The following is an 8,750-nucleotide window of genomic DNA, read 5'->3' as shown; positions in this document are numbered from 1 at the left end:
AACCAAGCAGAGGGAATGAGGGGAATCTAAGCCGTGACTTCAGGCTTTCATAATCGTGCTTTCATCTCTCTGCAGCAGATTCCCGAAGTTTTCATCACTGTTTTTTTTTTTTGCCATTTTGAGACTTTTCAGATACTGTGCTGCAAAAGGAGTTTGCATGTTCTCCCCTCAGACTCCCCTGAAGTCTCCAAACCTCTCCTCAGCTGAGAGACTGGATGTTTCCGTTGGGTGGTGGAATTGGCATGGGGCGGGGATGTTCGTGATTCTGCGCTCGCCATGACCCCGGGCGGGTGAAACGGGCGGACAGATGAGTCTCTTAATGGCCGGACTCACATGATCCCGGGCTCCGGGCCACCCGGGCAGATGGATGAGAGCGGAACAGACACAGAGACCGGCGGTCGGCTCTGACGGAGAGACGGCCCGGCCTGCGTTTCGGCGGCGGCAGAGTCGCCGCGCTCCTCCGTGTTCGCCTAATTATCGTGAGCCGGAATCACACGGGAGCAGATGTGATGACGTCTGAACGCCCGGCGGCCGGGGTCAAAAGTTCACAGGAGGGGAGCGCGCTCTGGCGGCGAGCGGGCGGAACTGTACACACCGTACACAGCCGCAGCGTGCCGTGTCCTGGTTTGATGCATGCGGATGTAAACGCCGTGCAGAGGCATGCATGCGTGAAAGCACATCCTCGGGCTGCGTTCATCTCGGTGTGTTTGCATCGTAACACAATACTATGTCCGTGTGTTTTTCTCCTCACTGCTCTCTTGGCCGGCTCCTGCGCTGACACACACACATGCACACGCACAGTCTTGTATTTCTATCCTTGTGGGGACCGTCCATTGACTCCCATTCATGTCTAGCCCCTAACCCTGACCCTTACCCTAACCCTAACCCACACCACAACAAAGCCTAACCCTAAAGAAATGTTTTTGCACTTTTACTTTTTTCAGTAACAACAACATGGTCAAGAAAACACTGTTTCTCCTACTTAGGACCGGAAAAAGGTCCCCACAAGGCACGTCGTTCCACGTTTTGCTATCCTTGTGGGGACATTTGGCCCCAACAAGGATAGAAATACAAGAACGCACACACACACACACACACACACACACACACACACACACACACACACACACACACACACACACACTGAGGTTTGCGCAGCTCTTACAGCGACGCCCTCTGACCTCACCCCGGTTCACATCCTACCTCTAACCCCGACCAGGACCTCGGAAATGGCAGCCGGATCACTCACTATTGATCTGGACAAGGTCAGAAGGAGTAGCGAGTCTGCGCGCATCTACAACACACACACACACACACACACTGCAGGCAGCAAATCCTTGAATTACCTTATCTGAGCAGCATTATGTAAGGCTGACGGAGAAAAAAGCAAAAAAAACTTTGCATGACAGCCTGGTGTGGCTGTGCAAACTTGTTACACACACACACACACACACACACACACACACACACACACACACATACACACACGCAAGCCCTTCCTCGCTGCCCCCCTTATGTAAAGCGCTTCAGCAGAACAAAATGTTTTTTACATCCTCTGAACTCTGTCTTTCTGTAATCTCTGGTTCCCCAAAAAAAGAAAAAAAAGACAATTTTGAGAGCAAAATGTCCTCATTTAGGCAGGATAAACCTGAACACACACACACACACACACACACACACGTTCCCCTCCACCTTTCCTCCGGGACGCCACGGAACGAGCGCCGGTTCCATTCCGGCTTTATCTCCATTACTCTCATGAAAGTTTGACGAGCCGCCTCCGAGCGGAGTCACAGCTCCGGCGGAGGTGAGGAGCCGATTAAACATTGATAAAGATTGATCGTGTGTAACGATGTCAAGTCTTGAATGGGCCACTCCTCCACTGCTCAGGGCGTGCGGGCGGTGCTGTGTGTGTGTGTGTGTGTGTGTGTATATATCGGTGCACACGAGCATGTCTTTGTAAATTTTAATGCTTTTGTTAATCACTCATGAAGCACTTTACGTTACGTTACTCCGTGTCAGAGCTACTGTGTGACTGAACCGGGTCACATGACCACTGACGACCGCTCAAAACCTTCCCAGCAGCCTCTAGTTCAGTTTATTTCTGAGAAATAAGAGAATCAGTGAAAACTAATCACCATGGATATGGATGAGCTCTTCCCACACGGCCTGAACCTGGAGAGCGGCGCTCCACGAACCTGCTGAATCGATGGATCTGAACAATTATTGAGCGGCGCAACGAGACGCGGGACTTGCAGGTACGGAACACCTGAGAGCCGGGACAAGGTGCTGCACTCTGCTGTAAACACAGCGGCGTAAACAGAGCCGTGCGTCTGTTTGAGTGAGGATCTGCAGCCTGCGGTCTGCGCGTTGGAAGTATGGTTCCTTGTGGCGACTGTAGCGTCGACCGTGACTCACAGCGCGCCTGCAGCCTTTAATGCATGCATGCATGCATGTGTGTATGTGTGTGTGTGTCAGATTAGGTTGGTTGTGAGTCACACGCAGCCGGCCCGGGGTCGCCGTATTCGTATTGACGCCGCCGGATTGCTGCTTACTACGCTCTGATTTCCCGCCGCGCGGCGGGGAATCGGTTGTAACGACCTGTTGCGTCGGAACGGCTGCCTGCACGTGGGCAGTTAAGAGCTATATTGTTTACACCGTATAAACTTGAGCGTACAGTACGCGTGTGTGTGTGTGTGTGTGTGTGTGTGTGTGTGTGTGTGTGTGTGTGCAAAGCCCCAGAGCCTGCGAGCGGAGTAACTCACCCGAGCGCCGCTCCAGTAAGTAGGCCCACATCATAAAAGATGCATGCGGCGGCATATGGTGCGCCGTGCTGTGTCAGAGGCAATATAGCTGCATCCCATAATACTCATAAATCCATATCCATTACTGCCATTTCTCTTCTCTTCTCTCACTGTTTTTTTTTCTCTCCCTTTCTAAAGCCAGGGGTCAATAGTTCAAATCCCGTCACACAGGAGACACCCGGCAACAACATCTGCTTCTGTTGCCATGGCAACTGCCCGCCGCTGCTGCCGCCCAGCAGATGGAGAGAGCGGAGGAAAGGCGAAGCTGGACTTTATTTTAGCGTTCAAATTGCTGCGAGTCAGCGCCGCAGTGACCCGGGGTCCTAATGGCAGGTTTTTATCAGGGTGGATGAAAACGTGGCGACCCCGGCGGCTGCGCTCCGTCGCCGTGCGGCTCTCTAGCGCTGAAAACATCTGCAGGGTTTGACAGATTCCCAACAGACTGAATACACTGTACACACACACGTATGGGTTTGAGTTCCATCTGTACTCGGCGATGCAGCTATCAAACAGATGGTCTGTTTTATTAACTCGATGACAACCCGAACACGAGCGCCAATTGATTTATTTATCGTTTGCAGGACAGCAGGACGGATGAATAAGAAATAAGGCGTGTTTGGAGCACACCAAGCGTTTCCTGCAGCGTATCTGCGCACGGAGAAAGGGAGAAACCAGCAAGGCCTTTAGCAGGAAGTCGTAAGTGAAGCTGTTCCATCAATTTTAAATGCAACTCTGAGTGTGTTTCTTATGTCAACAACCTCAACGGCGGTGGAAAGAAGCTCCCAAACCGAAAACGTCTCAGCACGGGGATAGAAAAGAGGAACGGGGGGGAGGAAGAAGAAAATAAAATACATTCAGGAACAATATTTACTCAGTCATGAACTTAATGCGACCTAATTATGTTTGTATTCCGCCTCAACACGTGTTAACCTCCGTTTAACCGCTCCACTGTAAGGCACACACTCCGCTGCTGGCTCTTTTAAAGGAACAAACACTCACACACACACATGAAGCAGGCATGAAGTGTGTGCGTGTGCGCACCGGGATGATGCCAGCTTGATTAAAAAACTAACCAAAGGACATGGAATGAAAAAGCAGAAGATTAAAGTAACAACTCAAGACACTCGCATTTTAAAAATTAAATCATTAATCAGTTTGATTTCAATATTCATTTCCCTTAAAGCCTGATTCAAACCGCTGTCGACTCACTTCTTTAACACACCGTTTGAGAGGAAATATGAGCGTCTCTCCACTGCCGAATAAATTGAGCCATTACGCAAATTAATACATAAATTGGTTGTTTGTAGTTTTTTTTTTTTTTTTTTCCATCTCCAGCCTCAGAAAACTGCGTTCAAATATAAAATTAATTCCCCCCCGCAATGTGTTTTCAAATTAACAAGAGGGTTAATGCAGGGCTATTTAAAAATGCTTTACTCAGCGTCACACTAATTCAATTTCCACGCTTCGCAACCGCAGATGGGAATAATAGCAATAATAAACGGCCGTAATAATAATAATAATAATAATAGAAAATTCAGCAATTAGGGGCTTGTTTCTGCTCCTGGCTGGCGCGATGAATTATTCATGAAATCAGAGTTAAGAAGAAGGAGAAAGAGGGGCTTGGCTGGCCCGCCGAGGAGGGACTGGTTTAAAGACGAGGAGCAGCTTCTTCCTGGACGACACACCGCCTGCTGCTGCTGCTCGGACAGGTCTGCAACAACCAGGTAAATCCTACTTATTACAACACTGACACACTGTGATTTCTTCTATTTTTTGTGGTTTGTATTTCAAAATTGCTTTTTTTTAAACTCTTGTTTTGATGTAATGAGTACTGTAGTTTATTTTAAAAACGACCTACATTTGCTGTTTTCAGAAAATGTATTGATTACCTTTAATTCATTGTATCTGCATTCAAATATTGAATCAAATGTCAGGCTTTTTCCAGGCTAATGGGATTTCTTCACGTCTTTCTCCCCCTCGGCGTCAGTAAAAAGGTGAATAAGTGAGATCATGATGGGCGTGAGTAAAGCCGCTCTGCTTCCAGCTCTCCGTCCGGCGTCTGAACCGGCGGACGGCGGGACCCAGCGGCCCCGGCCGGGCCGGGCCGGTCCCTCCGCGCGGTGCTTTCACAGTTCACAGGCATCTCGACCTAAATGCGATGTGACGGGAGAACCTTTACTGAAACAAACGGGAATATAGTATCAGGGAAGGCTGACCGAGCTGTGAACCGCCGCCCGAACACAGAGCAAATTAACATCGGCAGAAATAGCTCCACGTTTTTTGCATCGCTTCTGCGTCGGGCGGCGGGCGCACCAAGCCCCGTCGGGTCACCTCGGCCCAGAGAGGGGCTCCTCTTGGCCGGGCGCCGTTTTCCGTGGCAGGGGACCAGGTCCCGAGGTGCTTCCTGTCCTGAGGGGCCGGCCTTCCCGGGGCCCGAGCCCTCGGTCCGTCATGAGATCCCTTTCAGGACGTCTTCGGCTGACTGGAGGAGGCCAATGACGCTCCGCCCGGCCAGCCGAAGACACGCAGGGCGCACACCGCGCGGTGCGTTCAACGGACTGCAGTTGTGCAAGGTCAACTCCTCGGAGGGGCGACAGTGATGTGCAGCTGTCACGGCGAGGCCCGCCCTTCTGACGGACGGACCGTCGCCAATGAGCCGCTTTCGGTCAGATGACAGCAGTTGGGGTTTAGCCACGGTGCGTGACACACAGAGGGCAATAATCTGCTCTCAAGGCCGGGCAGGACGAACCCAGGACGACGCAGATCCAGCTTCAGACCCTCTGAGAAGCGTTCTTAGAAGACGAGGCTCCGCTGTTGGGAGCAGGTCGCCTTCCTTGGCGGCCATCAGGTTGTGTGAGTGTGTGAATGTGACCGAAACACGAAGAAGAAGAAGCTCTCTATAAGTGAAGCCCATCTATTTTTAATCAGCTGATGTAAACGGCAAAGTGAATCAGCAGGAGTGGCGTCACGCGTGTGTGTGTGTGTTTAGAAGAAGTGATGCTGCGTTGAAGCCTGACAGAAATCACACACACACACTCAGACGTCAAATAAACTAAATTAAAACTAAATCAACTAACTAAACAAAATGAAAATTTAGTTATAGTCTCAAGAATCAAACAGCTGCAGACTGGTTAAAAAAAATCATTAATACTCAAGTAAAGTGACAAAGTGTGTGTTTCAGAGAGTGTGTTGTGAAAAATATGAAGCCACTCTGCATGTCGAACCGATGTAGAACCATTCCAGCTCATCAGAAACTGCATTAGTCTATAAATAATAAGCAGCTTTATGCAAAATTAATCAAGAACTGAAGCAGAAGTGTCAAATTCACGTCAGTTCAGAGGCCAAAAAGCAGTTAAATCACACTTTAAACGTGACAAAAATGTCTAGATTTTTTCACAAAACTAACAATTGCTACCTAACATGACGACAATCTCAACCTAAAGTCAATTTTAATGACACTTTCTGGTGCAAAAAAAGGTGAAATGTCCAGAAAACTTCCCTCATATCTGCTGCTTTTGAAGCTAATGCTAGTTAGCTAGCTAGCATCACTGATACCTCAGCTATGGTCTAAGTGTCGTGTTGTGTTCACTTTGAAAATTTGTTAAAAATATCAATTCTTTCTTTGAAAATCTTTGGTTTTGGTCCACACACTTTATGTTTTACACTCTGGAATTAAAGAGTCTTGTTTAATCCCTTCAAATGTGTCTCAGTTTAGCCAGAAAATCACAGGAACTGATTTCCAAATCATTTGATCTATGGCTCTGACAAACTTTCATCTGATTTCAGCGTGAAGAAATCAGGAATCTACTCTTGTTTATCAGCATAAATAAAGTAGACAAACTCCTCCTTCCGCTGCCTTGTCATGATTAATTCCCAGTGTTTTCCTCTCACCGCCCCCCCTCACCTCCCCCGTCCCGAGGCCCATCCGGCTCTTCAGATGTGTGAACAGCTGCCGACGTGAAGCTCGAAATTTTCTGGTCGAAGATTCAGTAACACACTAAAAAAAAAACACACACACACGCACAGAAATGAAAAACTCCCGTCGACCGAATCCCCAGTGAGGACTTTTTGTTGTTTTAGGAAGACACGGCGGAGGAGCGGTGGCAGGTGGAGGAGACAGATCGCACCCCCCCTTCCTCCGGCGCTTCACAGCCCATTAGGTCGGACGGGAGCGGGGCGCTCGGCTCTCGGGCCCGGAGTGTGTAACGCGGCTGAGGGGTGGGGGGGGCGGGAAATCGGGGAGGTTTTTAAAAGCCCGTGTTGCTGAGGTGAGATGTCGTTTCCTCTCACCGCCCCAGAGCAACATGGCAGTGATATAAAAGCGAGCGCCTGCTGACGGCTGCCGGCAGCCGCGGGGCGGGCGGGTGAGGCGGAGGGTGGTGGAGGGGGGGTGGAAGAACACGCCTTTTCGCCAGCAGATTATCCAGATGTGTGCAAACAGGCCCGTTTTAGGACAATATGAAGAAACAGGAAGTGCTTTGGCTTTTTCCTCAATGTTTAATGAGCTTCGGCTCAGTCAGTCGATACAATGTTCTCCAGAATCGCTCAAAATGTGGAGGTGAAAGGTTCGTTTTAGCATTTTCTCTTCATAAAAGTTCTGAAAAAGACGTTTGTTCACACAAAGATGCTGAAAACTCAATAGTTTTCAAGAGAAAAAAAGACTAAAGATGAAATAGAGGCTTAAGAGAGGGATGACAGGAGAAACGTATTCACAGTTAACTGCCTCTGTTTTCAGGTTATTGTGATTTTTTTTCTCAGAAACAGAAAAATGCAGACATAAGGAGTGAGACTGGCTGACGAGAAGGTTTCAGTCCACCTGAGCTGGAGATATAAGAGCAGCTTTAACTGACCTTCGGGGCTTCAGCGTCCCCCCATTAGTGAATCACCACTGAGTCGCTGCTTTTTACTGTATCATCAACCTCACATCTTCCTGGGTTCAACATTTTAAAGTATTTTACACTGTTAATTATTATCAATCCTCTGAAATGATGATAAATCCTCCTGACTTTTACTCTCCATGTATGAGAGTTGATCACCTCACGTTTAAAAAAAACATAAAAATAATAGAGGAAGCTCCACAGAGTTCAGTCAGCCTTGGCCTCTGTGACCTTTACTGTGACCTTGAACCACACACACACAATGCAGGAGTGTGTGTGCCGTCATATCGTGTCAAACTTCATTTTCTTTACATCCTGCGTCCGTGGGGAAGCTTCATCCCGCTGCTGTTCGGGGGCTGCACCTCCGCACGTCTCCGGGGAAATCTGACATGTTTTCAGAGCCGCTGGTGTCTGAGGACGGAGGGAAACAACGTGACCCTTTAACACCATCTTCTCCTCCTCTGCCTTCATGAAATCAGCCTCCTCGTTTCTCCGCACCTTGGAATTATGGGAGGTGAGGAGACACCTGAGCGGCAGAGGAGCCAGACTCCGGTCCAGGGTGTGATTTAACCCCCTTCTCTCTTCACACTCCGGCCGCCGTGGCTGAAGTCGACCTCGGGTCAAGCAAGCCGCAGATCCCTTCACCTGACCCGGAGAGAGCCCGCCGCTCGCCGCCGCCGCCGGCCAGGCTTTGTGGGTCACGTCTCGCTCCCCCGGGGGAGCACGTAAACACTCGGAGAGCCGGGGCTCGGGCGCCCGGCGAGGCACACATGCGTCGCTTCCACACGTTTTCAGATTGCATTAATGAGATCATATAGCACATATAACGTGACGCTGGCGCGCTCACACAGGCGCTCGGTGATAAACAGCACATCTGACAGAACCGCCGCCATATGTCTCCGCCCCCCCACAAGTTGCTGGTACCAAAAAAAAAATAGAAAGAAGTAGAAGGAAAGCAGCTGCTGAGCAGGTTTAGAAAGTCTGATTTTTGTCAATTTTCCAACAAATGTTTTGGAAAAAAAAAGATGAGAAAAACATGCATGAAGCTTTGTTTTCCTGTTTAAGGTAAAAG

This window comes from Salarias fasciatus, chromosome 3 (assembly GCF_902148845.1).
Source record: "Salarias fasciatus chromosome 3, fSalaFa1.1, whole genome shotgun sequence".
NCBI classification, from domain to species: domain Eukaryota; kingdom Metazoa; phylum Chordata; class Actinopteri; order Blenniiformes; family Blenniidae; genus Salarias; species Salarias fasciatus.
The sequence above is the reverse complement of the archived record's forward strand: the minus strand, read 5'-3'. Positions refer to the sequence as shown.